Source organism: Drosophila miranda, assembly GCF_003369915.1.
Source record: "Drosophila miranda strain MSH22 chromosome Y unlocalized genomic scaffold, D.miranda_PacBio2.1 Contig_Y1_pilon, whole genome shotgun sequence".
Classification (NCBI taxonomy): domain Eukaryota; kingdom Metazoa; phylum Arthropoda; class Insecta; order Diptera; family Drosophilidae; genus Drosophila; species Drosophila miranda.
Genome location: NW_022881603.1, coordinates 24,089,636 through 24,117,063, shown reverse-complemented (window position 1 = coordinate 24,117,063; position 27,428 = coordinate 24,089,636). Strand labels below are relative to the sequence as shown.

General features: G+C 46.0%; 1 long non-coding RNA gene and 2 pseudogenes across 1 annotated transcript; 1 reads left to right on the top strand and 2 right to left on the bottom strand.

Moving 5' to 3' along the window:
* Positions 1-426: 426 nt before the first annotated feature.
* Positions 427-4,601, top strand: LOC117190725 (annotated as a pseudogene).
* A 3-nt stretch (positions 4,602-4,604) lies between these two features.
* LOC117190726 lies at positions 4,605-7,140 on the bottom strand (annotated as a pseudogene).
* Positions 7,141-8,810: 1,670 nt separating this feature from the next.
* Positions 8,811-9,443, bottom strand: LOC117191038. The gene is made up of 2 exons (XR_004473918.1): positions 8,974-9,443; positions 8,811-8,907 (listed from the first exon to the last, which is right to left on the bottom strand). It is a non-coding gene; the product is annotated as an uncharacterized LOC117191038 (long non-coding RNA).
* Between the last annotated feature and the right edge of the window lie 17,985 nt (positions 9,444-27,428).

Sequence of the window (27,428 nt, the reverse complement as noted above, 5' to 3'; positions counted from 1 at the left end):
GGGAAAGTGTAAATCCCTAGTCGGAGACAACGAGTATTATATCTGCCAGCCAATCATATACATGGCCATGGTCAACCAGTGAACGCGTGGATCGTGTGATTTACTTGTGATAGCAGAAGTTGGGTGTTTTTGATAAGCTCTCAAGTGGTATAGTGACTGAATAATTAAGATATTCGGGATGGTCAGCAGCGATAATAACCAACCGAGTGGATTATATATCAGTGCCCGCAAAATTGTGCCGCAGATTTGTTGTGCGATTTTAAAGAATTCGAGAAAATATATTACAAATAGCACTACATACGCATTTCCTACGCTTATGACTGCCCGTAGATAGGCACGTAGTATTGCTAGGGCTCAGTGTCTGTCATCCTTAAGTCCCCCATCGAAGATAAATAGATTAGATATTGCCCTAGAATATGACATATCGTATCCACTCATGAGTGTGCCTTTCGTCTATGGATGGGCAATGTGTTCACCAAGGGAAGACGCGAGCAGTTGGATGCCAACGAGTTGTACGAGCTTCTGCCCAGCTTCGACAGTGAATCACTGACCAGGCATCTGCAGCCTCACTGCGAGAAGGAGTCGCGGAGGAAAAGCCCCAGCCTTATGCGCCTGATCTTCCGTGTCTATTTCTGGCAGTTTGTGCCCATTTGCGTGCTCTACTCAGCGCTGGAGATAGTCATACAGTGAGTTATATAAAATTATAAAAAAATATTGCTTTTACAGGGATACTTCTTTGCAGTTCCTTTCAGCCTTTGCAGCTGGGCGGCCTAATCTCGTATTTTGCCCAGGGACAGACGACCATCAGCAAGGAGAGCGCCTATTTGTATGCCATGGGAATCGTTCTGTGCTCGCTAATCACCTCCTTGGTCTTTCACCCCTTCATGTTCTACGTGTTCGCTGTGGGTACACGGATACGCCTGGCCTACGCCGGCCTCGTCTACAGGAAGTGCCTGCGCGCCTCGGCCAGCAGTGGTGAGGGCTGGGCTCCCAGGCCATCTCCGTGATGTCCATCGATCTGTCGCAGTTCGATCTTACCTTCTACTTCTTTCACGATCTGTGGAAGGGACCCGTGGAGGCCTGTATCTTTGGGTAAATTATGTACCGCCAGATTGGCTGGACATCCCTCATTGGCATTGCCTTCATTGTGGTCTTGATTCCTCTCCAGGCTTGGGCGGCCAAGGCAGCCGCTCACTTCCGATCGCAGTCGGCCAGACATCGGGATGAGCGCGTACAGTTGATGAACGAGATCATCAGCGCCATTCAGGTGATCAAGATGTATGCCTGGGAGAAGTCATTCGGCAGATTGATTGCCGCCGTGAGGCAGTTGGAGGTAAAGGCTATTCGGGGATCGATGAGCATCTACGCGGCACTGCTGTGCACCAACATGATATCGAAAATATCGCTTTTCCTCAGCCTTATTGCCTATGTCTATGTGGGCGACGTCGTCACCGCCAAGAAGGCGTTCATACTCTCATCCTACTACAGTCTCCTGAACGATTCCCTGCTCCACTATTGGCCCATGGCCATTACCACCTGGGCCCAGACTCTGGTGAGTGCTAACCGCGTGGTGGACTTTCTGCAACAGACCGAGAAGCCCACGGAGGAGGGCTGCTGCCAGGACAATCCCGGACTGCAGCTGGAGATGCAATCGGAGAAGCAGAAACTATTGAAGAGAGGTCGTCTGCATTGCGTGAAGAGCGAGGTGAAATCTCTTAGCTTTAAGAATGTGAGCGCCAGTTGGGAAAAGCCCAGCACCAAACAACGTCGGAAGCCACATATCCACGGCATCACCTTCGATGCCAAGTCTGATCAGTTTGTGGGCATCGTCGGCAACGTGGGATCAGGCAAGAGCACGGTCCTTCACGCCATTCTCGGCGAAATCGAGCTAATGGAGGGAGGGACGGGTGGAGATCCACGGACGGATCAGTTATGCCGCCCAGCAGCCGTGGGTTTTCCAGGGCAGCATCCGCGATAACATCCTCTTTGTAGAGGCTTACGACGAGCAGCGCTATCGTTCGGTGATCCATGCCTGCCAGCTGGAGCGTGACCTGGAGCTGCTGCCACGTGGAGATGCCACCGTTTTGGGAGAGCGTGGCATCAGCCTGAGTGGAGGACAGAAGGCTAGGATTGCCCTGGCAAGGACTGTCTATCGTCAGGCGGACATCTACCTCTTCGACGATCCCCTGGCCTCAGTGGATGCCCAAGTGGGGAGCCTGCTGATGGACAAGTGCTTTAATCGGCTGCTCAGTGGAAAGATGCGCATCCTGGTCACCCACCATGTGCAGCTGCTCAAGCATGTAGACCACCTCCTCCTTCTGGAGTCGGGCGCTCTCACGCAGCAGGCCAGCTACGATCAGCTAAAGGATGTGATCAGCCATCATGCAGCCCTCGATCTGGAAGCCATCGATTCGGACAAACAGCAGGTGAAGCGAGTGCTCAGCCAGGTGGACAGGACCTCGAAGATGTCGACCAAGAGCAAGGAAGATGATCCGAGCACCGAACAGGATGAGGATGCGCATGCCGAGCGTCAGCTTCAGGGTGCCGTGAGCTACGAAACGTACAAGTCGTACTTCCGGGCCCTGGGCGCTCCGTTCCTCGTGTGCCTGGTGCTGGCCATGTTCATAATCCAGAGAGGCTGCCAGGCGGCCATGGATATCTTCATCTCGCGCTGGGCCACTTGGGAGGAGGATCGCAGCTACGACTCCGTGGACGAGTACGATGCTACGCGTACCAAAATGGTCACATGGTACACGGTGCTGCTGCTGTGCACACTCGCCCTGTATCTGCTTCGCACCTTTGGATTCTTCTTCATGTGTTTACGCATCTCCTTGCGGCTGCACGATCAGCTCTACCAGGGAATAATTCGCGCCTGGATGCACTTCTTCAAAGTGAATCCCTCAGGTCGCGTGCTCAATCGATTCTCCAGCGACATACAGAGTGTGGATGTGACCCTGCCGCAGGCCATGATGGATTCTCTGCAGTTCTTGGGGGATGTGGTGGCCGTTCTGGTGATTGTGGCCATTGCCAACTATTGGCTGCTCATCCCTGCTGCCGTGATGGCGCTGCTCCTGTATCTCTGCCGGGCCCTCTACATAGGAGCCAGTCGCAGCCTGAAACGCATCAAGAGCATGAGTAAGTCGATATTGGAATACGAAACGATTCACCCTAGCTCATGATTCTTTTCCTCTGCCAATCCAGCTCGGAGTCCAATCTACTCCCATACGAATCAAACGTTCCATGGCCATACCACCATACGATCGATGGACGCCATGCCGCAGCTGGAGCAGACCTTCTATGGTCACCAGGACACAAACTCCTCGGCCCTGTTCCTCTACGTAAGCGCCAATCGGGCCTTCTCCTTCTGGACCGATCTCATCTGTGTCGTCTACATCCTGGCCGTCACCTTCAGTTTTTTGGTGATGAACCAGAAGTTCTACAGTGGCGATGTGGGCCTGGCCATCACTCAGTCCATGACTCTAGTGATTATGTGCCAGTGGGGCATGCGGCAGACGGCGGAGATGGCGAACAATATGACTAGCGTAGAGCGGGTGCTGGAGTATGCACAGATGCCATCGGAGCCCCCACTGGAGACGCCTGCGAGTGTGAAGCTTCCGGCAGAATGGCCACAGGCGGGCCATCTTCGTTTCCGCTATCTGCGCATGCGTTACGCCCCCGAAGACGAGGACATACTTCGAGGCCTGAACTTTGAATCGCAGCCCATGGAGAAGATCGGCATTGTGGGACGCACAGGAGCGGGAAAGTCCTCCATCATTCAGGCCCTGTTTCGTCTGGCTGTTAATGAGGGCACCATAGAGATCGATGGACAGGACATTGCCCAGTTGGGTCTACATGATCTACGCAGTCGCATATCCATTATACCCCAAGATCCCGTTCTGTTCTCGGGCACACTGCGCTTCAACCTCGATCCGTTCGGCGAGAAGAGCGACGCGGCGATGTGGAGTGCCTTGGAGGACGTGAAGCTGAAGAAATATGTGTCCAGTCTGGATGGAGGTCTGGCCTGTCGCATACAGGATGGTGGCTCCAATTTCAGCATGGGTCAGAGGCAGCTGGTGTGCCTGGCCCGTGCTATACTCCGACAGAATCGGGTTCTCATTATGGATGAGGCAACGGCCAATGTGGACAGCGAGTAAGCTTGTTTTCAGATGTGACCCTGTTAACCTAACTAACTTGTGTTCCGTTTGCCCTCCTTAGGACGGATGGCTTGATCCAAGAGATCCAAGATCCATTCAGACAAAGTTTGCCCAGTGCACAGTCTTAACCATTGCCCACAGACTGCATACGGTGATGGACAACGACAGCGTCCTGGTTATGGATGCTGGACAGATTGTTGAATTCGGGGCACCACACAAGCTTCTACAGCGTCCCGGGGGGACCTGCTCAAGCTCCTTAGTCAAAACGATGCTGCCACCGTGAAGTACCTGAAGAGGATTGCCGCTGAAAGCTACGTCCGCAGGAACAAAGATGGTTCTCTCACAGAAGTCGATGAAACATTGGTCGAATGAGCATATGTTCTTTCAGGCAAAACAGGAACTCAATCAAACAGCGAGTCCGTCCGGCAGTGACCAGAAAAAGACATAGCGTTCAGAAATTGGACTGCCGTGAGGGGCGGACGGTCCTTCCGGTTTTATTGATGTACGAAAAGTGTACGGATAAACTGTATTTACATAGCAGTATAATTACGCTATTACTAATGATAGTTCGGCACTTAAAACGAAGAGACTCTGACACACGCACACACAAGATTACAAAATATATAAATATGTATATGTAGTATATTTATAAATATATAAATCGTATATGTAGTATATAGTATTTGTACGCAATATATCAAAAGTGTAAACTTGAAAGATGGCTTAGGATAATGGTTAACATTCCGGCCTGTTGAACGAAAACATTTAAAATAACATTAGTGATATACGACATGTACTAGTATAATGGGTAGGATAAAACTAGAATCAGATCGGCTCTGATACTCGTACGCTCTCGAATGGAAACAATACACTTCTTTATGAATGCTATACAATGCACTATGTACACAAAACGGTTATCAAAATATCTTATTAATAAGGTCAGACTACATCAATCGCCTCGAGGTCCGCCGCCTGTTATTCGATGCGAATGCGTGTCGGTGATCTCCGCAGCGAGGCGAACTCTTTGACGACCACTCGACTCAGCAACAGCATGGCAAGGATGTCGGCTATGATGAGCATGTAAAAGACATTTTGCCAGCCAGTGGTGGAGATCAGGCCGGCTAGCAGGGGCCCCACAGCTGCACCAATCGAGCCAGTGCCATCGATGATGGCCGTCACAGTGGCCAGAGCGTTGGCATTGCCCTCCAAGGAGCTGTCCTGGCCCCGCTCTGCGCTCACCGAGGTCGTGATCAATGCATACGGGAAATGGAAATTAATCTCAATACTCGACTAAATAGGGTTGTTCATGCAGATACTTACAATGCCCATGCAGATGGTGGCCGACATTCCAGTCAGATCGGATAAGTAGCCCGCAGCTATGGCCCCGAAAATGCCACCCACATCAAAGAGCGTAGACAGATCAGCGGACAGAGTGGGACCCAATGTGCCTGCCATCGTAAATACATTGATTAATTAATGTTTCTATTGTTTGGGGACAGTATTTATACTGACTGGAAGACTGTATGTACAAGGGCAGCCAGTACATGAATGTATAGCTGACCAGCTTGGTGAAGAACAAACATAACGAGAACTCCGCAACGCCGGGTATATATAGAGCATCGATGAGGCTGATGGGACGACCAGCTCCGTGCTCCCTCTGATGGTTCTGCGACTGGGAACGAGCCAAGATTGGTGTGCGTTCCGTTGGCGTCGATCTGTAGCTGATTTCCTGCAAGAGTAGGAAAAATTCGATTACTGATTGATTCGTGGATATTCGTGAGTCAAAGCGCGCAAATATTACAGAAGCCAATAGGGAAAGCAAACACTGAATCATGCACTTACGGTTTCCGAAATGCCATACCCAGGCATGACTACCAACTACAGCCGAGCAAACACGCGAACATGGATACACTTAAGAAATTAAAATCACCAAAAATAGGGTATTCGGACTATCTGAATATTGGCCATTGGTTCTCGCTTGGATCAGGATAATTGCCGAAAGGGAATACTTACGGCATCGTTGTGGCGCACTTGCTCCTCGTCCGAGTCGTTGGTAACGCGACGCTCGTGCGGCACGCTGTCCGGATAGCATCCCACAATCTCCGGCTGATCCACCAGGAACAGGAAGAGTAGAAAACCAACCGCTCTTAAGGTGCCCAATATGTTGCCAATGGACGTGTGACTGTTCCAGATGCCAAATATGAGGCCGCGATTTGATTTGCCAAACCAGCGACCCACCAGCGTGACCACGCCTGGCCATCCCGTGGTCTGGAATATGCCGGCACAGATCTGGATAAGGATAAAGTACCAGAGACTGTGTATATTGGAGGTGCGGGCAATGCCAAACATGTACGTGAAGATGCCAGTGAGGATCATTCCCATTGACAGAACGTAGCGCAGGGAAACGCGCTCCGCCACAAAACCAGACGCAAACATGGCAATGGCATAAGTGAAGAGAAACGCCGAGTCCAGCATGCCGAAGTTTGGTGGCATCGGGTCCATCTATGGATATAAATTTTTGTTATTCGGGCATAAATGCACTTCAACAAACTCACCAAAAGGAGCATAGCCACAGTCCTGGCCTTCGTGCAGCTGGGCTGCCAGCGCAGAGGAACAGTTTCCCTGGAGAACCGATTTGACCACCGAAATCGGCTTTCGGCACATGTGATAGCAGACATAGGCAAGAAAAGTCAGCACAAAAATTGATACCTTGTAGCTGGAAAAGATTATCCTTGTGAATACTTGTTCCTCTTCGGACAGTGGAGCATACTTACAGCAGATCTCGGCGGGCGTGCAGGCGGGGGCAGCATTGTCGCGACAATTTCTGCACTATCCGTATGCCGAAGGGTATGTCGTTGTTGCTCATTTTACGCGTTCGTCCGCCTCCCAGTTTTGGTCACATCGACTGGCACAGGCGTTGTGTGGAGAAGCAGCTGCACACGTCCAGCGAACAGAGCGACGTGATGTCTTCGTTACAAAATGCTACCTACAAGAACAGAGCGAACAATCGCTGGCTGGCATCAACAGGTAGTTGGGTGACTCAACGGCAACTGTCGGCAGGTAGAGTGGGTTGAACACGGCTGTCTTTGTGGTTTCTCCCGGAGCCCATAGAGTTTCGGGTGAAGAGCGAGTTTTATATTACACTTATCGCAAACGGAGCCACATATGAAAATACATACATATGTACATGTACATGTACATGTACATATGTATAGTTTTTCTTGTTTGCGTCGTCGTTTGGCCACCACACCAACAATCGCTCAAACAATGACACCCCGAGTCATTCTGTGTGACGCTCGTATCGCAATTATAAAATGTCTTTCCGTTCGGTATACAAACTTTACTGAGTTGGCGAATTTCTGAGCGTTGCTAAATTGAGTTTGACCCGCAGTCTATTGTGTTTCTAACAGATAACAGACTCTAAGAAGTACAAGTACATATGTATATTATCTTCTGCAGCATTAATATCTAAGCGAATGTGTACACTTGGCAACTGCAGAGATTTATCTTGCACAATGGATGTTCTTTATACGCGTGCAGCAATAGTTTTTGTTATCTTCCGCACTTGAGGGTATCCGTCGTTGACATGCGGTAGATTTTCGTTTGGGTTTGTTGACAGCCCCGAAACAGATTTGAAAGCTAACAAGTTGACATCGGTTGATAAAGCCACGTTCAACATTTACAATTGTCGTTAATATTTACCGTTGAACAAACATTATTTTATTTTTTTTTATTTTTTAGGGTTTAAGTTACCAAGCTACCCGTGAGTAGCGTGGGATTATTTGGCCGCCCGCCAGTACTGTTTATAGCTTTACATCAATTTCGTCGATGAGGTCAATTAGTGTTTGGTACGCGCTGATGTTTTCTTTTTCAAAGAATTTGTAAATATCATTATATTTTCTTAGAGATGGGAAGTTTTGCCTTGTTGTGTTGTACCACTAACCATACAGTATATAGATGTGCCAGTTCATACAACGAAAGCGTCACACACTGGCTAGCGCGTTCAGTACCCCAGAGTGACGTCATCATGAGAGAGAGAGCGCAGAGAGAACATCTTTGCATGTGTTAGTACACACGCAATATGTTTCGACAAAAATACAATGTGATTGTATGCTTTTTCAGATTTTTTGAACTCTCTCAGGTCTGGTTCCCCTGCATTAATGACTCAGCTGCTGACACGCCGATGACCGCGTCACTACCCCCGACGACATACTTGATGACCGGCCATACGCTGAGCTGATGACATCAACATGGAGATGTCCTAGGGCATAATCGATGACATTGTCATCGAGCATTGCCGAAAAATCATGCACTTAATAAGCGATGATTTTTACCTAAAAATCATGCATTTTATAAGTGATGATTTTTTGGCTTAAATCATCGCTTATTAAATGCATGATTTTTGGCTTAAATCATCGCTTATTAAATGCATGATTTTTGCCTAAATATCATGCACATAATAAGCGATGATTTTTACCTAAAAATCATGCATTTTATAAGTGATGATTTTTCCCGAAAAATCATGCACTTAATAAGTGATGATTTTTCACGAAAAACCATGCATTTAATATAAAAAGTAATACATTGTAATTGTTTATTTTTCCAATTCTTTTTATTTATTATTATTCATTATTGTCTACTTTGAATTTTTTTTCCCTTGAGGTCTTCTGAAAATGACTATTCTTAATGTTGTGAATAGCCTTCCGAATCACTTTTTCTGCTGGCTCGTCGGGTATTTTCATCTTCACCGCCGCTGAAATAATTTTTTATTTAACACGCGACCAACACATATTATTAATTAATTAAAAACTGCACTTACCTGATAATAATAATAATCACAGATTAATAATCACTTATTAAGACTCCAGATTAATAATCACTTATTAAAACTCCGTCTGACGATTGCAATTAGCAAAGAACAAAGCAAAAGACTTCTGTCGACGCAGGCGCAAAGAAGACGAAAAGATAAAACGAAGTTCTCTGCTTCTGCGCACGGTCGGCAGAACCGAATTACGTTCGGCACGCGCGGAAAATAGCAAATGCAAAGCGAAAAAAGAAAAAAACTACTGTCGACGCAGGCGCAAAGAAGACGAAAAGATAAAACGAAGTTCTCTGCTTCTGCGCACGGTCGGCAGAACCGAATTACGTTCGGCACGCGCGGAAAAGAAAGAAACAAAAGAAAAAACAAAGGGTTCGATTTGGCTGGCGTCAACGCCTCGATGACATTGTAGATGACATTCGTCATCGCTCAATGCTGGTACTGCAGGGTCTGTTTTGCCACCAGCATGTTTTAGTGTATGGGTGCACATGCATTCTCACGTACTTTGCGTGTGTGTGTTTAGTAATGCTGGCCGCTAGAACTGAAATTTGAGTTTGGTTCTTGTTTTGGGTCTTTTGATGAGCTTACCTACCACCACAAAATAAATGAAGAATGGGCAGGGGGTGGGTGTATGGTACACTAGGGCGCGGGAAATGAAATAAAAGCTGTTATTTGTTTGATTTATACCACAAAATATAAAATATTACAATAATATAATTACACATTTATTTCCTTATTTTAAACAGTTTGATTATAAATTATAAAAATTATGTAAACGCCGTCGGTTCTCGACTTTATAAATAGAGGATATACCTTAAGAATGTTCATATGTATATGTAACTATATACACATGTATGTACACGTGTACATACAATGTATACGTAAATACATACAGTGCCGCTCAACTAAATAGCTTCAACAATTTTCAAAAGTCAAACCGCTATATCTTTTTAACCAACTTACCGATTTATATGAAATAATTTTTTTTGCATAGATTGATTCATTATTAATATAGCAAGAAAGTTTCCAGAACACGTGTTTAAAGGCTATTTATTAATTTTTTCAAAAACATTACAAACGAGGGGGAACGTTGTGAGTTGCTGCGGACACCGCAACTCTACAGTTATACCCGATACTAAGTCAGTATGGCTCTCCTCCGGCAGACGCCGCTAATATTAAACGACACGACAAAGAGTGCGTGCGAGAGAGACAGAAAATCAGTCTGAGCGTGACGTCGCGCGCTGCGTAGCCAGTGCAAATTGATTTGTTCCTTTTGGCTATAAAAATTATATGATCTGATCCAGATTCAGCAATCGGATAGATATGGTCGTTATCTATGATTCTGCGTTTTTGGTTTTCTCGTATCTTTAAAATTGTGGATGCCACAGATTTTCGTCCTTTGTGGGGGCGGAAGTGGGTGGGGCGAAGTATTGAAATATTCTTGTATATACTGTAAATATAAAATATCTTATGTACATACATATGTACATAAATATTAAAGTTTATTACATTCGTATATTGCATGAGGGTTTTCAAAATTACTGTTGTCTTAATGTTGTCTTTATAATTGAATTAGAAAATTTATGGGTATTGTCCATGAGAGTATTCAAGGTGCGACCGGCATCTAAATTTTTGCTTTGCAGATTCCCGTCGGAAAGAGCGCGATTGACAATTGATTTGAAATATATGTATGTAAAACCAATTCCATTTATTTTTATGCATAATTATTTAAGTATATATGTATATGTATATTTTTTCTTATATTGTATATTTAGATACATCATTGTTTTAGTTATAATAAACAAAAAAGTCGAGAACCGACGGCGTTTGCATAATTTTTATAATTTATAATAAACCTGTTTAAAATAAGGAAATAAATGTGTAATTATATTATTGTAATATTTTATATTTTGTGGTATAAATCAAACAAATAACAGCTTTTATTTCATTTCCCGCGCCCTAGTGTACCATGCACCCACCCCCTGCCCATTCTTCATTTATTTTGTGGCGGTAGGTCAGCTCATCAAAAGATCCAAAACAAGAACAATACTCAAATTTCAGTTCTAGGGGCCAGCAATACTAAACACACACACGCAAAGTACGTGAGAATGCATGTGCACCCATACACCATGATGCAATCATGATGCAATTATACAAGGTGGTCTCGTCGGCAAAAGTTAGTCCCTTAACGTATGCTAGCAATAAGTGCGAGTGAAGGGCACATAGTATAGTGAGTGTGAGTGAGACGGTATATGTTGATGTTGATTAACCCTTAACAGGCCCGTGGGTTTTAAAATTGTATAATAAAATGATTTTACTGATATATTAATATTTAAATTTTATGCAGCCATTAATAATTTTTCTTCATAACATAATATATAAAGATTACTTCTAATGCTGTGGTATTTTTTTTATATGCTTTTTATAATTTTGTTGTTGTCGGGACATAAGGGTTAGGTTAGGTTAGGTTAAGGCGGTAGCCGGGAGGGGGGGTGATAAGAGCCTCCCGCCCCCAAGCTCACTTGGACCTATAAAAGGTCCGTTGTGTTGCCGCATGGGCATGTGCCCCTTCGCGTTGCCCGAACCGTGAGAGCATACTACTGCAGGTTAAGGGCAGTCCCATCCGGTGGCTTGGATGTATTTGGACAAGGTCCCTGGTTTGATTGCGGACAGGTCCGAAATGTCCGTGAGGAAAGCGGCCCCGAGAATACGAAGACGACGATTTCCAAGGGCTGGGCAGTGGCAGAAGAAGTGGGGGACCGATTCCTCCTCCTCCTCGTCGCGACAACTCCTGCAGAAGTCGTTATGAGGGATTGACAGTCTAGAGGCGTGAGTGCCGATCTGCCAGTGTCCCGTAATGGCTCTAGTAACTGCAGAGCACTGTGCTCTGCTGAGTTTATACAGCTCTGCTGAGCGCTTCTTCGATCGATATGGTCATATCAATCTTGAGACTTTACAGGAAACGGTTTGCTGCCATCTCCTATTGGCATTTTGCTCGAACAATTCGTGCGTTAGGAGCCTGCACGTAGCCAAGGGCATCGCTACTTGCTCCCTCTCCGGTAGGAGAGGAATCGTAGTACCCTGCCTGGCTAGCTCGTCGGCGGCGTCATTCCCCTCGATGTCCCTGTGGCCGGGGACCCATATAAGGAAGAGATCTAACTGCTCTGCGATCTCGTGCAGAGACCTGCGGCAGTCATTTACAGTCGCTGAGTTCGACGATATTGAGCCTAGAGCTTTGATAGCTGCTTGGCTGTCCGAGAAGACGCACACTAAGTGCGTATCTAGAAGTAATTTGGAGACGATCGAAATGGCCTCCTTGATGGCTTCAACCTCCGCTTGGAACACACTACAGTGATCCGGGAGCCTGAAGCAATGACTGATGTTCAGCTCGCTGCAGTAGACTCCGCCTCCCACGCGGCCGTCTAGCTTTGAGCCATCAGTGTAGAAGTGGACCGCATTTGCAGGTCCTGGTTCGCCCATCTCCCAGTCCTCCCTAGATGGGATTGATACCTGGAAGGGCGTCGAGAGGTGATCACTGGGGATACAGTAATCTGTCCTCTCTGGTAATTGCGGGAGTCTCATCAGGATTCCCGAGTGCCCAACCGCGGATGCTTTCCACAGTGTGGCTTCTCTCATTCTGAGGGCGGAAAGTGTTGCCACCTTCTTTCCCATGAGATCCACAGGTCCAGCACAGTATCCAGGGCTTCCCCTGGAGTAGTGCGTAGCCCGCCAGTTATGCATAGCTCTGCCATGCGCTGAACTCTGCTGAGTTTATTGAGGCATGTCCTTCTGTCCAAGGCTGGCCACCATACCACCACTCCATAGAGCATGATTGGTCGTATGATGGCGGTGTAGAGCCACCGAACTATATAGGGGGTCATTCCCCATTTTAGTCCGATGGCGTTCCTGCAAGTATAGAGGGCCACTGTGGCCTTCTTTACTCTATCCTCTATGCTCAATTTCCAATCGAGCTTTCTATCGAGGATTAGGCCAAGATACTTGGCGTTGTTGCTGAAGACTAGCGTTTCCCTACATAGTCTTGGGGGAATCAGTACCGGAACTTTGTACTTCCTAGTGAAAAGCACCAGTTCCGTTTTAGACGGGTTTACGCCTAACCCGCATTTGTCTGCCCATTTCGACATTTTCGTGAGAGTACTTGTCATGCACTCACACAATGTCTGCGGAAATTTTCCGGAGAATGCTATGGCAACATCGTCCGCGTACGCCACCACACGGCAGCCACCCCCTTCTATCTCCCGCAGCAGTGTGTTCACTGCCACGTTCCATAGGAGGGGCGAGAGGACTCCGCCCTGCGGTGTGCCTCTGCTGACAAATCTGGTACACGTTGACGTCCCCAGTGATGCCTCAACCGTCCTGCATTGTAGCATCTGATCGATCAGGCTCACCGTCCTGGAGTCAACGCCCAGATCCGTCAGTGCGCCCGTGATGGCGGTCGGAAGGATGTTGTTAAAGGCGCCTTCTATGTCGAGGAAGGCTACTAGGGTGTACTCCTTAAAATTAAGGGATGCTTCGATGATCGATGTGATCGAGTGTAGGGCCGTTTCGGTGGATCTTCCCTTCCGATAGGCATGCTGGGAGTCTGAGATCAGACTGGACGGAATGCACGCCGTTAGATGCAGCCCCAGGAGCCGCTCCATCGCCTTTAGAAGAAAAGACGATAGACTTATGGGTCTGAAATCTTTTGGGGCAGTGTGCGAGGGCTTGCCTGCCTTGGGTATGAATACGACTTTGGTCTGAAGCCAGGTGTCAGGAATGCACCCGTGGGAGAAGATTCCCTCGTAAATTATTTTGAGCCAGTTAATGGCTTTATGTCCCGCGTGAATCAGTTGGGCAGGGAAAATGCCGTCTGGCCCCGCGGACTTGTAGGGTTTAAAGCTTCTGATCGCCCAGGAAATGTTCTCCTGGCTTAGCAGTCTCAAGATGGCATTTGAGGCGACAGAAGGAGGCGCGAGGTAGTTGGGTCTGTTTTCATCGCAGCCAGGGAAGTGGGTATTTAGGAGAAGATTTAGCGACTCCTCGCTGGACGTAGTCCACGACTGGTCGGTGTTCTTCAAGTAGCCCAGGGTGGGTGTTGTCTTCGAGAGAACTCTGCGCAAGCGTGAGGCTTCTGAGTTACTCTCGATTTCGCTGCAGAACTTACGCCAGGAGGCGCGTTTGGCTTTTCTAAGTTCTTTGTTGTAGGTTGACAGAATGGCCTTGTATTCGGCCCAGTTTTGCTCAACGTTTTCAGCCTTAGCTTTATTGAAGAGTCTCCGGGAGGCTTTCCGGAGTTCACCCAGTTTCGGATTCCACCATTCAGGTTTCTTCCGGCCTCTGTTCTTGCCAGAGGGGCATGCTTTGTCGAGCGCCTTATTGCAGGCGTCGGTAAAGATCTTAAGAAGACGAGTCGTGGCCTCCGTGGAGAACTCCTCCTCAGATGGGGGCTCAGGGAGAACACGACAGAGGTAATCAGAGTACCGAGTCCAGTTTGTCCGCCTGATGTTCCGGAATCGAACTGGCTTCGGTACTGAGAAGGAGAAGACAGTTTCCACGTACCTGTGGTCCGAGAAGGAGTGCTCTTCCAGGACCCTCCAGGATACAATGTTACGCTGTATGTCATGAGAGGCAAGCGTGAGGTCCAGGACCTCCTTGCGGTTTTTTATGATAAAGGTGGGATCACTACCCCGGTTTAATAAGACCATCTGAGTGGTCAGTAAGTAACTGAAAAGGTACTCACCCCTTTCGTTTGTGTCAGTGCTTCCCCACTGACAGTGATGTGCATTGGCATCGCACCCCACAATTAGGCCGATGTCCTTGGCCGAACAGTCTGCGATTAGAGCCCGGAGAGGCGCGTGTGGAGGGGGGTCTGGTTGTTCATGCCCCATGTATGCGGAGCAGATCCTCAGTGAGCGCTCCTGGCCTTCAAAGCTCACTGCGGTGTGGTCTTCATTGCTGAAATTTGGGAGCAAAAATAAGTGCAACTCTCTTTTTGCAAGAATGCAGGTACGAATTTTACCTGCGGTTTCAGCTACATATAGCTTGTAGTCAGAAGTCCTCAGACCGGAGACCCTGTTTCCGAGGATCCAGGGCTCCTGAATGAGGACTATGTCGGCTCCACCCTTGGCCAGGTGGAGCAGTAGAGCAGCGCATGCTGCCTTACAATGGTGGAGGTTTATCTGCAGGAGCGTCAACGACATTCCTGAGGCTCGCCTCCACCATGGTTGCTTCTAGATCGCTGTCAGGGGACTCCGGCTCCTCCCCGACAACGATGTGGCTGAGACCTCTGGCTAGGTCGCTCTCGTCGAACGCGTAGTCGTCCAAGATATCGTCCGACATCATGGACGCCGCATCCGACGCCGGGTTGTCTTCCTCGCACGAGGCCCCCTCTTTCGGGATCTCCGGCAGCTCCGGGTCTGGCTCGACCTCCGCTTGCCTGCCCTTGCGATCGGACTTGTAAGTGGATATGGTGACCTTCTTGTAGCCATAATCCACTACACCGTCCGACTTTGCGAGGAGATCAATTGATTCCTCATTTAGGACGAGGATAATCTGGCGCCTCTGCCCTTGGATATCCTCCACCTTTGCCACCTTCCAATCGGCTGTAGGAAGGTGGGGGTTGCAGACCTGCAGTAACCTGAGGATCTTCTCAGGCTCTGCAGGCTTAGCCGAGACCCACGCTCTGGCTCTCGGGCGACTAGTGACATCTTCCCACTTCACGGCCTCCAGTTTCGCCCCTGGATAGACCTGGACCCGGTTTCCCAGGCGCTGGTGCAGAGGGATTGGCTTGTCCCTCCGGTACTTTAAGAGGAGTACCGAGCTCCTTTGCGGTTTTGTTGGTTTTTATATTTAGAGTGTTTGACATAGTAGTTCCCACGAGTAGGCGGGAAGGGGATGGTCACCCGAGGCATAGCCCGCTTGCCCCGGGAAGCCTGATTTAAACTGGAGGTCGGCAGGTATCCAGAGTCCGCATATTAGCGACCGGGCACCCCCCCGGCCATGCATCCCTCGGCATATAACAGTGTCACCTTGGATTGGGGTAATTTCACTGAGAGTTTTCTTCTCTCCGCCCGACTACCATTCGCCAGCATCCTAGCAGAGACATGACCGCGCTAGGACCTGTTTCCAGCCGCCCTCACGGGGAGAGTATAGTCGCACTTCCACCGGTGTGCACAGTTACGGCGGGTGACGGTTCGCTCGCAACCCTCTGTGTCCTAGGGGGGGGTGTGAGACGCAGACCGCACCGGGTATTACTAACCGGAGCGGCTGCGCCTCAGTTCCGAGTTCACAGTTGTGCGAGCCGACCCGTCATCCGTTTGTCCCCCTGTAGCACCCGATGGCTGACGGGTCCGTGAACAACCTTCATCATCAACAAGCAAGCATGCATTGACGATAAGGGACAACACGAACGAACTTCGGCTCCCGACGAGACCACCTTGTATAATTGCATCATGAAGCAGACCTGAGAGAGTTAAAAAAATCTGAAAAAGCATACAATCACATATTATTGTCGAAACATATTGCGTGTGTACTAACACATGGATTATCTCTCTCATGATGACGTCACTCTGGGGTACTGAACGCGCTAGCCAGTGTGTGACCAAAGACTATACAATACCAAGATGTCGCATGAGCGACCAAAAAGCTGTTCTATGGCGGGTCCTAACATTAGGACCCAATAGTCACGAGGGAGCGCGCGGGGTTTCAATTCCCTTTTCGCCTGTACTTCGTCTCTACCGCGACCCCGCTGCCAGTCGGTTTCGTCTGTTCGGCAACAGCACCGTCGAAGCGGTGTTCGCGGATCGCCGATGTATTTGGAGCGGCACAGTGGGACCTTTGGCCGTCTCAGCTTGCTAAATTAGTTAGTTAGTCAATAAATATTTGCACACTGAAAAAATGTTAAACTTTGAGTGCTTATATCTCCTAAACTAAAACTATCTTGAAAATTCGATTGGATAATTCTCTATTAGATGCGTACATTAAATTTATCTAAAGCACTCATACAATTTTTTGACTATTTCGGCTGAGTCCCCACTGTGCCGCGCCAAAGACATCAGCGACCACGCTGCCCTACGGTTTCGGCACGCAGCACTGACATGCTTTCAGTGCGCTTGTGTGTGAAGCTAAAAGCCGTATATGCTGCGGGCGAAACCGGTTTATGGCCGTGCCGACCTAGGACTAGTGTTGGGTTGGTCATGAACGAACGAACAAAAATGAACTATTCATGGAAGTGAACGAACTGAATAAGTTCATCTTATTCGTTCTTTTTCGTTCATCGTTCTTTTTTGTTCATCGTTCTTTTCCGTTCGTTCTTTTTTGTTCATCGTTCTTTTTTGTTCATCTGTCGTTCTTTTTTGTTCATCGTTCGTTTTCGTTCGTTTTTGTTCCTCATGTTCGCTATGTTTGAGCTGGTATGGCAGCTCTTTTTGTTTTGCTCATTTCGTTTTGTTCGCTATTTTTGAGTTGGTATGGCAGCTCTTTTCACATTTTGTTGTGGCGGACTCTGGCAAGAAAGTTGAAAAGAAATTTAAACTGTTTTGAAATGTCGCTTAAACGTAAATTTAGTGCTTTATGGAATCACTTCGATGCCATAGATGACAAAAAGGCAAAGTGCAAGTACTGCAAGTCGGATTTGAGTATAGCCGGAGGTTCACAGAGCAATTTAACACGGCATTTGAAGTTGAAACACCCAGCTTCTCTCGATGAAATTGAACGACAAGGAAGTACTGAAGCCAGTTATTCTGCCGCCACAACATCGCAGCAAGAAATAACTGCATTTGTTCAGAAGCCACCGACAGCGCGTAAAAGTGAGCAATTAGACAAACAGTTAGTGCGAATGATTTCCAAAGGCCATCATGCTCTCCGGATCGTGGAGGAGCCGGATTTTAAGAAGCTGATAGAGGACGTTTCAAATTGCCCTGGATATAAGTTGCCCACACGTAAAACGCTGTCTAATGTGCTACTTCCAAATATACACAGTGAGGTAATTGCCAATGTGAAAGAGAAGATAGCATCTGCATTTGGAGTTTGTCTCACAACTGATGGATGGACATCGCTCACCAATGAGAGTTACAGAAAAGCTGTAACCGCACACTTCATAGACAAGACGAATATGGAACTATCTTCGCATATGCTAGCTTGTGAAGCGTTCGGTGAGAGGCACACAAGCCTCAATCTTTGCTCTTTTCTTCAGAGTGTTGCAGCTGATTGGAAAATTTTAGATAAAATTACTGCAATTGCATCAGACAATGCTGCCAATATCGTATCAGCGATAAAATTGGGAAATTGCCGCCATATTCCATGCTTTGCCCACACTTTGAACATCATTGTACAGAAAGCACTGGGACCAATTGACAGTGTAAGGGTCAAAGCAAAGGCAATTGTAGAATTTTTCAATCGCAGCTCATCCGGATTCAAGAAGCTCAAAGAAATTAATAGCCAATTAAATCTTCCCGACCTTAAGCTGACACAAGATGTGCCTACACGTTGGAACTCAACATACAAAATGTTTCAGCGCTTGTCTATTTTAAAAGATGGAGTTATGGTGGTCATTTCCCTTCTACGCCCTGAACTAGTACTGACCCAGGCAGAATGGGAAATTATTGATGGTGTATTGCCAGTGCTGAAGCCATTTTCTGAAATAACAACTGAAATTTCAGCAGAGAAAAATGTCACCTTATCAAATGTTATTATAATGGCCACATTACTGCATCAATCCATAGCCAAAGCTATTCCAAAAGATGATTTTCTACGGGCAGTCGTAGAAAAACTCAAAGAGCAGTTGACCGTACGTTTTGGGGATTTGGAAAATAATATTTTGTATGCAGAGAGCACCATACTAGACCCAAGATTTAAAAAACGGGGTTTTAGGTCCGATGAATGCTTTGAAAAAACAGCTGCAGCTCTATAATGTAAGATCGCTCAAACGGGATTGGTTGATAATGTTGCTGATGATCTGTCTTCACAAATCGAAACCGTCAAAACGTCGCCAACCAAAAGTGGCATTTGGGACGAGTATGACAAGCAGTATAACCAAATAACAAAGCCAAGCTGTAACACGGCTGCTGCCATTAGAGAGGTAGATAAATACCTAGCAGAAGAGAACATCAATAGAAAGCAGGACCCTTTGATCTGGTGGACGCAGCGAAAAAATGTATATCCACGACTATACGAATATGCGTTGAAACGTCTTTGTTTGGTGGCCACGTCGGTGCCATGTGAGCGCCTATTTTCTGCAGCAGGAGAAATAGTCCGCAAAAGACGAACTCTTTTGACTCCCAATAAGGTTGAAAGCCTTATGTTTTTACATAATAATATGTGAAATACTTAAAAATGGTGTGCATTTTATAGGTTTTAAAATTATAATGGACAACATAAGTAAAATTGATTATTGTTTTTCAGCCCCGACTTCTAAAACATAAAAAATGGAAAACGAGATACTTAATTGAAACTGTTGGTTAGGTCCTAACGATATCAAGTACTAAGTACGAATTAAAATAAATTTAAGAAGTTAAAACGTCAATGAATTGTAGTGCATTATTTACATATAAGCTTAAAACTAGATATGAGACTTTAAAATTGAACTAAGAACAAAAAGACCGATAAACAAAACAGGCCAAAGAACAAAAAAGAACGAACTAAAGGGACAATGAAAAAAAAAGAACGATGAACAAAAAAGAACAATGAACAAAAAAGAACGAACGGAAAAGAACGATGAACAAAAAAGAACGATGAACGAAAAAGAACGAATAAGATGAACAAAAAGGAACGAACTAAAAGAACGACTTAGTTCACTGCATAAAAATGAACGAACGAACTTATTCAGTAAATTGAACGATGTTTACCCAACACTACCTAGGACATACACACATATACTAACTACAAGCATATTTCTGGGTTGGCTCGAGCTCGTGCTGACCGAGGCATTGACGAAGCCGAGTAGCACTTCGGAGGCGAAGGTAGCGTAAAAGAGAATTGAAGTACTAGCCCCGCGCGTTGTGAGTTGCTGCGTACACCGCAACTCTACAGTTATACCCGATACTAAGTCAGTATGGCTCTCCTGCGGCAGACGCCGCTAATATTGAACCACACGACAAAGAGTGCGTGCGAGAGAGACAGAAAATCAGTCTGAGCGTGACGTCGGGCGTTGCGTGGCCACTGCAAATTGATTTCTTGCTTTTGGCTACAAAAATGATCCGATTTGATCCAGATTCAGCAATCTGATAGATATAGTCATTATCTATAATTCTGCGTTTTTAGTTTTCTCGAATGTGCAATATTGTGGATGCAACAGATTTTCGTCCTTTGTGTGGGCGGAAGGGGGTGGGGCGAAATTCTGAGATATACGTTTTATAGTGAGATCTAACAGAAGTGCGGATACCAAATTTGGTTACTCTAGCCTTAATAGTCTCTGAGATTTGTGGATGCCCCAGATTTTCGTCCTTTGCGGGGGCGGAAGTGGGTGTGGCGATATTTGGACACGAAACGGTCAAGGTCCGATATCACAGGAGTGTGGATAACAAATTTGATTGCTCTGGATCTTATAGGTTCTGAGATCCTTGAACTCATATTTTGCAATTGGCAAAGCCGACCATGAAACCTGTGTGTTAGAGAGAGACAGAGCGAGAAAGAATGAAATTGTTTTCTTGAAATTTTACACTCTAGAACATATAGTCATCCTCTACGATTCTGCGTTTTTGGTTTTATCGGATCTTTAAAAATGTGGATGCCACAGATTTTCGTCCTTTGTGGGGGCGGAAGTGGGCGGGGCAAAGCTTTGAAATATTTTTGTAGCAGTGACATACCACAGATGTCTGGATCCAAAACATCGTTGCTCTAGCTCTTATAGTCTTTGAGCACTAGGCGCTGAAGGGGACGGACGGACGGACAGACGGACAGACAGACAGGGCTCAATCGACCCGGCTATTGATGCTGATCAAGAATATATGTATATACTTTATGGGGTCGGAAACGATTCCTTCTGGACGTTACACACATCCACTTTTACCACAAATCTAAAATACCCCAATACTCATTTTGAGTATCGGGTATAAAAAGCATTTGTTCCTCATGCGACATCTTGGTATTGTATAGTCTTTGGTGTGACGCTTTCGTTGTATGAACTGGCACATCTATATACTGTATGGTTAGTGGTTGTACTTTGTACAATTGAAAATTAAATGCGAGGCGTTATCGATACTATCGCATGTATCACATATGTTACTAGGAACTACATGCATTTTGGCGAGAGTGTGCCTATCGAATGCGTTACCACTAAGCAGTCTGTTGATTCTTTTAGCGTCAATGGCTTTAAGCTTAGTTTTATTTAGGAACCACGGTTTGGATAATGTTGAGGGGAAAAGCGAGCAGTAACCTCGGTGCTTGATACTAGCAAACTCGGCGTATTCTCTCTCCCATTCTGCTTTTAAGATTCTGTGTATTTCGCACATAGCGTCTTTAAGGTTCCATTTAACCACTGTGTATTTTCCTCGTCTGTGGGCTTCTTTGGCTGCTGCGTCAACTGAAGTGATCTGAGGGATGTTAGCGTGTCCGGGAATGTAGTGACCCTCTACAGTTCTTAGATGTGGATTTTGTTGGATCTTTTCTCTGATTTTGTAGGCGATAGAGTTATCCTGAATGTTCTTCGCCAGAATGAGGGCCCCGTTTCTGCTGTCTGTCAGGAGCGCGACACGAGGAAAATTGTACAAAATAGCATGGTCTAATGCCTTCTCGATAGCAAGGAGCTCGGCGGACAACGATGAAAGGGTTTTGTGCGTGTAATAGCTATCTAAAAAACCTGTCCTATCGTGCAGGAAAGCGGCGCTGGAATGCCCATCTGCGACTGACCCATCCGTGTAATAGATTTCAAAACCACCCTTTGTCAGCTGATCCTTCTTTTCCCCGTGGAGCAGCATGATACCTGCCTGGTCTATCGCGTGCTTGTTGGGTGCAGAACCCTTGAAAAATTCTAAGTCGGAGCTAAGTCTACTTGTCTGATCTCAACTCCTTGATGCGAGATATTTAGCGCAGCTCTACGATTGTTGAAGTAAATCACTTTACACTTCACCGGATTGAATGACAGGTTTAGCCTATTGCATTTTTCTTCGAACTTATCTATACTGTCTTCTAGCACACCTTTCGCAATGGATACGTCTTTATGAAAACAAACTATGAAAAAGTCATCAGCATACTGAAACAGTAAGCAGTTATGACTGTTAATATCATGTAGTTCGGCTGTGTAAAGGTTAACGAGGGGGAACGTTGTGAGTTGCTGCGGACACCGCAACTCTACGGTTATACCCGATACTAAGTCAGTATGGCTCTCTTCCGGCAGACGCCGCTAATATTAAACGACACGACAAAGAGTGCGTGCGAGAGAGGCAGAAAATCAGTCTGAGCGTGACGTCGGGCGCTGCGTAGCCACTGCAAATTGATTTGTTTCTGTTGGCTATAAAACTGATCTGATCTGATCCAGATTCAGCAATCAGACAGATATGGTCGTTATCTATGATTTTGCGCTTTTAGTTTTCTCGAATCTGCAATATTGTGCATGCCACAGATTTTCGTCCTTTGTGTAGGCGGAAGGGGGTGGGGCGAAACTTTGAGAAATACGTTTTATAGTGAGATCTAACAGGAGTGCGGATACTAAATTTGGTTACTCTAGCGTTAATAGTCTTTGAGATTTTTGAATATCCCCAGATTTTCGTCCTTTGCGGGGGCGGAAGGGGGTGTGGCGAAATTTTGAAACAAACTCGTCTCGGTCCGATATATTAGGAGTGTGGATACCAAATTTGGTTGCTCTAGCTTTTGTAGTCTCTGAGATCTAGGCGCTAATGTTTTACTCTAAGCAAAGCCGCCTATGCTACGTGTGTGTTAGAGAGAGACAGGGCGAGAAAAAATGAAATTGTTTTCTTGATGCTGGCTATAATAATAATACGATCCAATTCAAATTCTGCAGTCTAAAAGATATGGTCATTCTCTACGATTCTGCGTTTTCTCATATCTTTAAAATTGTGGATGCCACAGATTTTCGTCCTTTGTGGGGGCGGAAGTGGGCGGGGCGAAGTTTTGAAATATTTTTGTAGCAGTGACATATCACAGAAGTCTGGGTCCAAAACATCGTTGCTCTAGCTCTTATAGTCTTTGAGCACTAGGCGCTGAAGGGGACGGACAGACGGACGGACGGACAGACGGACAGACAGACATGGCTCAATCGACTCGGCTATTGATGCTGATCAAGAATATATATACTTTATGGGTCGGAAACGATTCCTTCTGGACGTTACACACATCCACTTTTACCACAAATCTAATATACCCCAATACTCATTTTGAGTATCGGGTATAAAAAGGGTTGGGCTGAGACAGCTACCCTGGCTAACACCTCTGTTCACCTCTACCTCGCTTTTGCCCTTTATGAGAATTCGTCTGTTAAGGAAGCAGGAGATCCAAGCCGTGAGGTTTGTATTGAACCGCATATCCCTCATCCTGTGCTCGAGTGTGTTCACTCTTACGCAGTCGAACGCTCTTTGTAAATCTAGGCAAGCTGCGACAACCTGACAACCCCTCGCCTTCAGCGCCAGAACTTTGTTGATAAGGTCGTTGATGCAAAGAGCCGTGGACCTGTTTCTCCTGAAGGCATAGGACCTGACCGGCAGCAGGTCGAAGTTTGCTATGTGCTCGTCCAACTTCAACTTTATCAACCCCTCTATGGATTTAAACAGCGTGTTAATCAAACAAATCGGCCTATGGTTTTGGAAGGAAGTAGGGTCTGCATTCTTCTTGGGGATGGGTACCACTTTTATCCTGCGCCAGACTTCAGGGATGACGCCACTCAGCCATACTTTATTTATAATTTCAAAAATGTCTTGTTTTTTCCCACTTGGTAGCTTTTGAAGCATCCTGAACGAGATGCCATCAGGGCCTCTAGCCGAATTGGGGTTCCTGGTTTTTAGGAAGCCCAGGAATTCTTCCAGTTCCAGGGGTTCCGGGTCGTCTGGTCCTAACAAAGGGGCAGGAATTTTCTTAGGGGGCCTACTGTTTGACGTGGATGGGGTTACTTTAACCATATTGAGAAAGTTTTTGTCATCTTCGTTCGTCCATTTGTTCCCTACATTTTTGATTTGGCCGTATTTTTTGATGTTCTTCACCCTGCTCCACATAGAGGGCGATGAGGAGACCTCTTCTATAAACTTGGAAAAGTTGCGCTTTCTTAGATTTTTTACGTGATTTTGTAGATTTTTGTCAGCTTCTAAGGTTGCTCTGGCATCAGCCAATTTTTTGGTGAGGTAGAATTTTTGACTGCAAGCGTTTCTCACGCGAAAAAGTTTTTCCGTTTCCTCGTTCCACCATTTCTTAGCAACGTACTTGTTCTTGCTTGGGAATGTGACCGTGTTTTTTAAGGTCAGGGATTTCACTTTTTCATTGAGCTCCTCCAGATTTGAGAAATCACTTGCACCCAGAATCCGGGCTATTCTGTTGTGAAGGATCTTCTTGCCTTGGAGGGGGGCATTTAGGCCTTGCACTGATAATACAATTGGGAAGTGGTTGCTGTTCGTAATTTTTGTTTTGAGGACTTGCCAGTTAATAGTTCCATTTCTGTAGTTCGAAAAAGAAAGGTCAAGAACGGAGAATTGAGATGGGCTCCTGGAGAAGGTTGGCGAACCGTCGTTTAGGCAGATAAATCCGGCCTCCCGGGTGGAATTCTCAATGCTGCGACCCTTGCGATCACAGATCGGACTTCCCCAGATAGAAGCCCTAGCGTTGAAGTCCCCGCCCACTATTGAGGGTATGTCAAGCGAACCCGCGAATTCGAAAAACTTTTTTGTGCCCGATTTAAACTGTGGAACTGTTGTTGATGGCGGTGCATATATGCTAAAAATATTGAAATTGCTCTTGAGGTTTAATGTTTTTATTCCTAAAATTTCCAAGTCGTTATCTATTTTTAAAATGCTGAATTGAATGTTTTTCCTGACGTAGATGCCAACCCCGCCGTAGCCGTCCTCTCTGGGCCTGCAGAAAAAGTTATAGTCTAAAATGCTGCAGTCCGCGTTGTTCACCACCCAAATCTCTGAGAGGATGGCAATATCTATTGCGTTCTTGTATAGGAACATTGAGAGGAGCTGTTTGTTGTTGTTGTGTGTCAGACTTTGAATATTTAGCTGAAGAATCTTCATTGTTGGATGTTTTGAGAACCAACTGCCATCCCTTGGGCAATCTGACGCCTATCTAGTTCTGCGTTGGAAGCATTGACAAATTCTCTAATTTCCTTAATAAATTTATTCGCTAAAGAATCCCCTTTAATGATGTTGTTTGGATCAATCAGGAACGCTGTGAGTTTGGCTCCTAGTGCGTTTAGCTTATCCTGGGCCAGAGAAGATGCCACGGATGAAGATCTAACAAATTTCTCGCTCATTTGGACGCAGTCTGAGTTTATTGAGTTCTTCCACTCTGCCATGTTGGCTGCTGCCTTGGCCGCCTCTGCGTTCCGGGCGGCAACCCTATTGGATTTGGTCACTTCCGCGAAAGAGGTGACAGAATGAATTTCCCTGGCGGACTCTAAGCTGTTATTTAAGAATTCAGGGGAGCGGTTAGATTGCCAACTGGGTCTAGGAAATTCCCCTTGATCCCTTAGGTTGGGGGAAGTTCTATCAAAAAGGATCGGATATCTAGCCTTGACCTCAGCTCTAGTTAGGTTTTCCAGTGTCATACACTTTTGAATGGCGTACGCTTTTTTCCTGGCCTCACACTGCGGGTGGGTGGCAGCATGTTCCCCCTTGCAGTTAGCACAGACCAGCCCTGAGCAGATAATATCTTTGCTGTGATCTTGTCCGCATTTGAAACATTTCGCTCCACTCTTGCAATGTTGCGCCAGATGGCCAAACCTAAAACACCTGAAACATTGAAAAAGCTGAACAAAAGGTTTCACTTCTACTTTAGAATATAGAAAATTGTTTTTGGTTGGTAACTGCTCTCCTCTGAACCAGAGTTTCACCCTGCCAGTAGGTACACGTTCCCCCGATGCTCTATCCCTTCGCGTAATCCGAACTATCTCCTCAATTGGGATATCCGAGGTTACAAGCTCCGCTAGCTGTTCCTCCGAGTAGTGCCCGGGGATCCCAAAAATTAACCCTGCTTTTTGGACGAAGTGCCTAAAGATTCGGGTTGAGTACCCTTGAGCAGCGAAAACACTGTTTTCCACTAGCCCGTTTGCACACTCCGCCGACCCGCACACAATCTTGCACCTGCCATAGCCCATTCTAGCAACCTCCTCGATATCGCTAATGCCCTGTTTCAGCAGCAGATCGGATAGATCAAACTGGTTTATAGCAATTCTGGCATTATTCGCACTCATTTTGTCGATACAAACAATGTATGGGCCTTTATGCCCCTCATAATACTTGTTAACGATGATTTTGCGGTTACTTCCGTTTTTCGAACTCACGGAAGCCACACAAACCGCGTCAGTCTTCTCACTCTCGTTCGTCGTAGAAATGTTTGATGTCATGCTTGTTGTCGTGTTCGTGGACATGTTTGTCGACACGTTCGTCGACAAGTTTGGTTTGTTGCACAGCAGTTTAGAAGCCAAAAGCTGCGTAGCCGTTTTTGCCGCCATCTTTACTCCTACCCGCATTGCGGAATTAGCTTCTCCTTCCCTTTTTTTCAGCGTTTCCATGCGAATTTTAACTCCCGTCGCCTTCTCCGTGGCCATCCTTGTCTTTCCTATGCTTGCCATGCTTCACAGGGTCCAGACGGAGTTCCAAGAGCCGTTTTAAGAGGTATTCCGGAACGCCATGCAGTAAATTCCAGGTTTTTCGACTTAATTGATGAAGCTTTGGGAATTTCTTCGCGCCGTCTTCGTAGGCGTGTGAGGCGCCCCCAGAAGCTTCGGAAAATGTCTTTATGATTAAAAGTATCAGCAAACGTCTTGAAATATGTTAATTTTTTCCTTCCGCAAACAATTTTAGGTACGCGCCATACCAGTGTTTAACAACGTTTTTTTGAACAAACATTAAACAGTTGAAGTATACATTATGAGAAAATAACAATAACAATAAATAACTTAACCCACCTAGTCCCCCTCTATATAAACAGGTGAACAACTTCAGCTAAGCCGCAAAAAATTATACTGTTTTTAAATGTACCTTGTATATCCAACTTTTCTCTTTGTTTACAACAAAAGTGAGTAAGTTAACTTTCACTTGGTCTGCGCTAAAGTTTTTCAAATTTCATAATTTTTTATGTGGAGTGTATTTTAATACCCACTGGTCTACAATGGGTTAATCGTTCTTTGTTTATTATAAGATAGGAAATCGTATTCCTATTTTGATATTCGGTTGAATATTACCAGCTAGTTAGCACCTCCAGCCCTAAGCACATAGCTTCATCCGATTAATGAATTAGATACTCATTTTTGTTTGTTAATAAAGTAGGGTTTAAACAAACAAGCTCAACAAAAA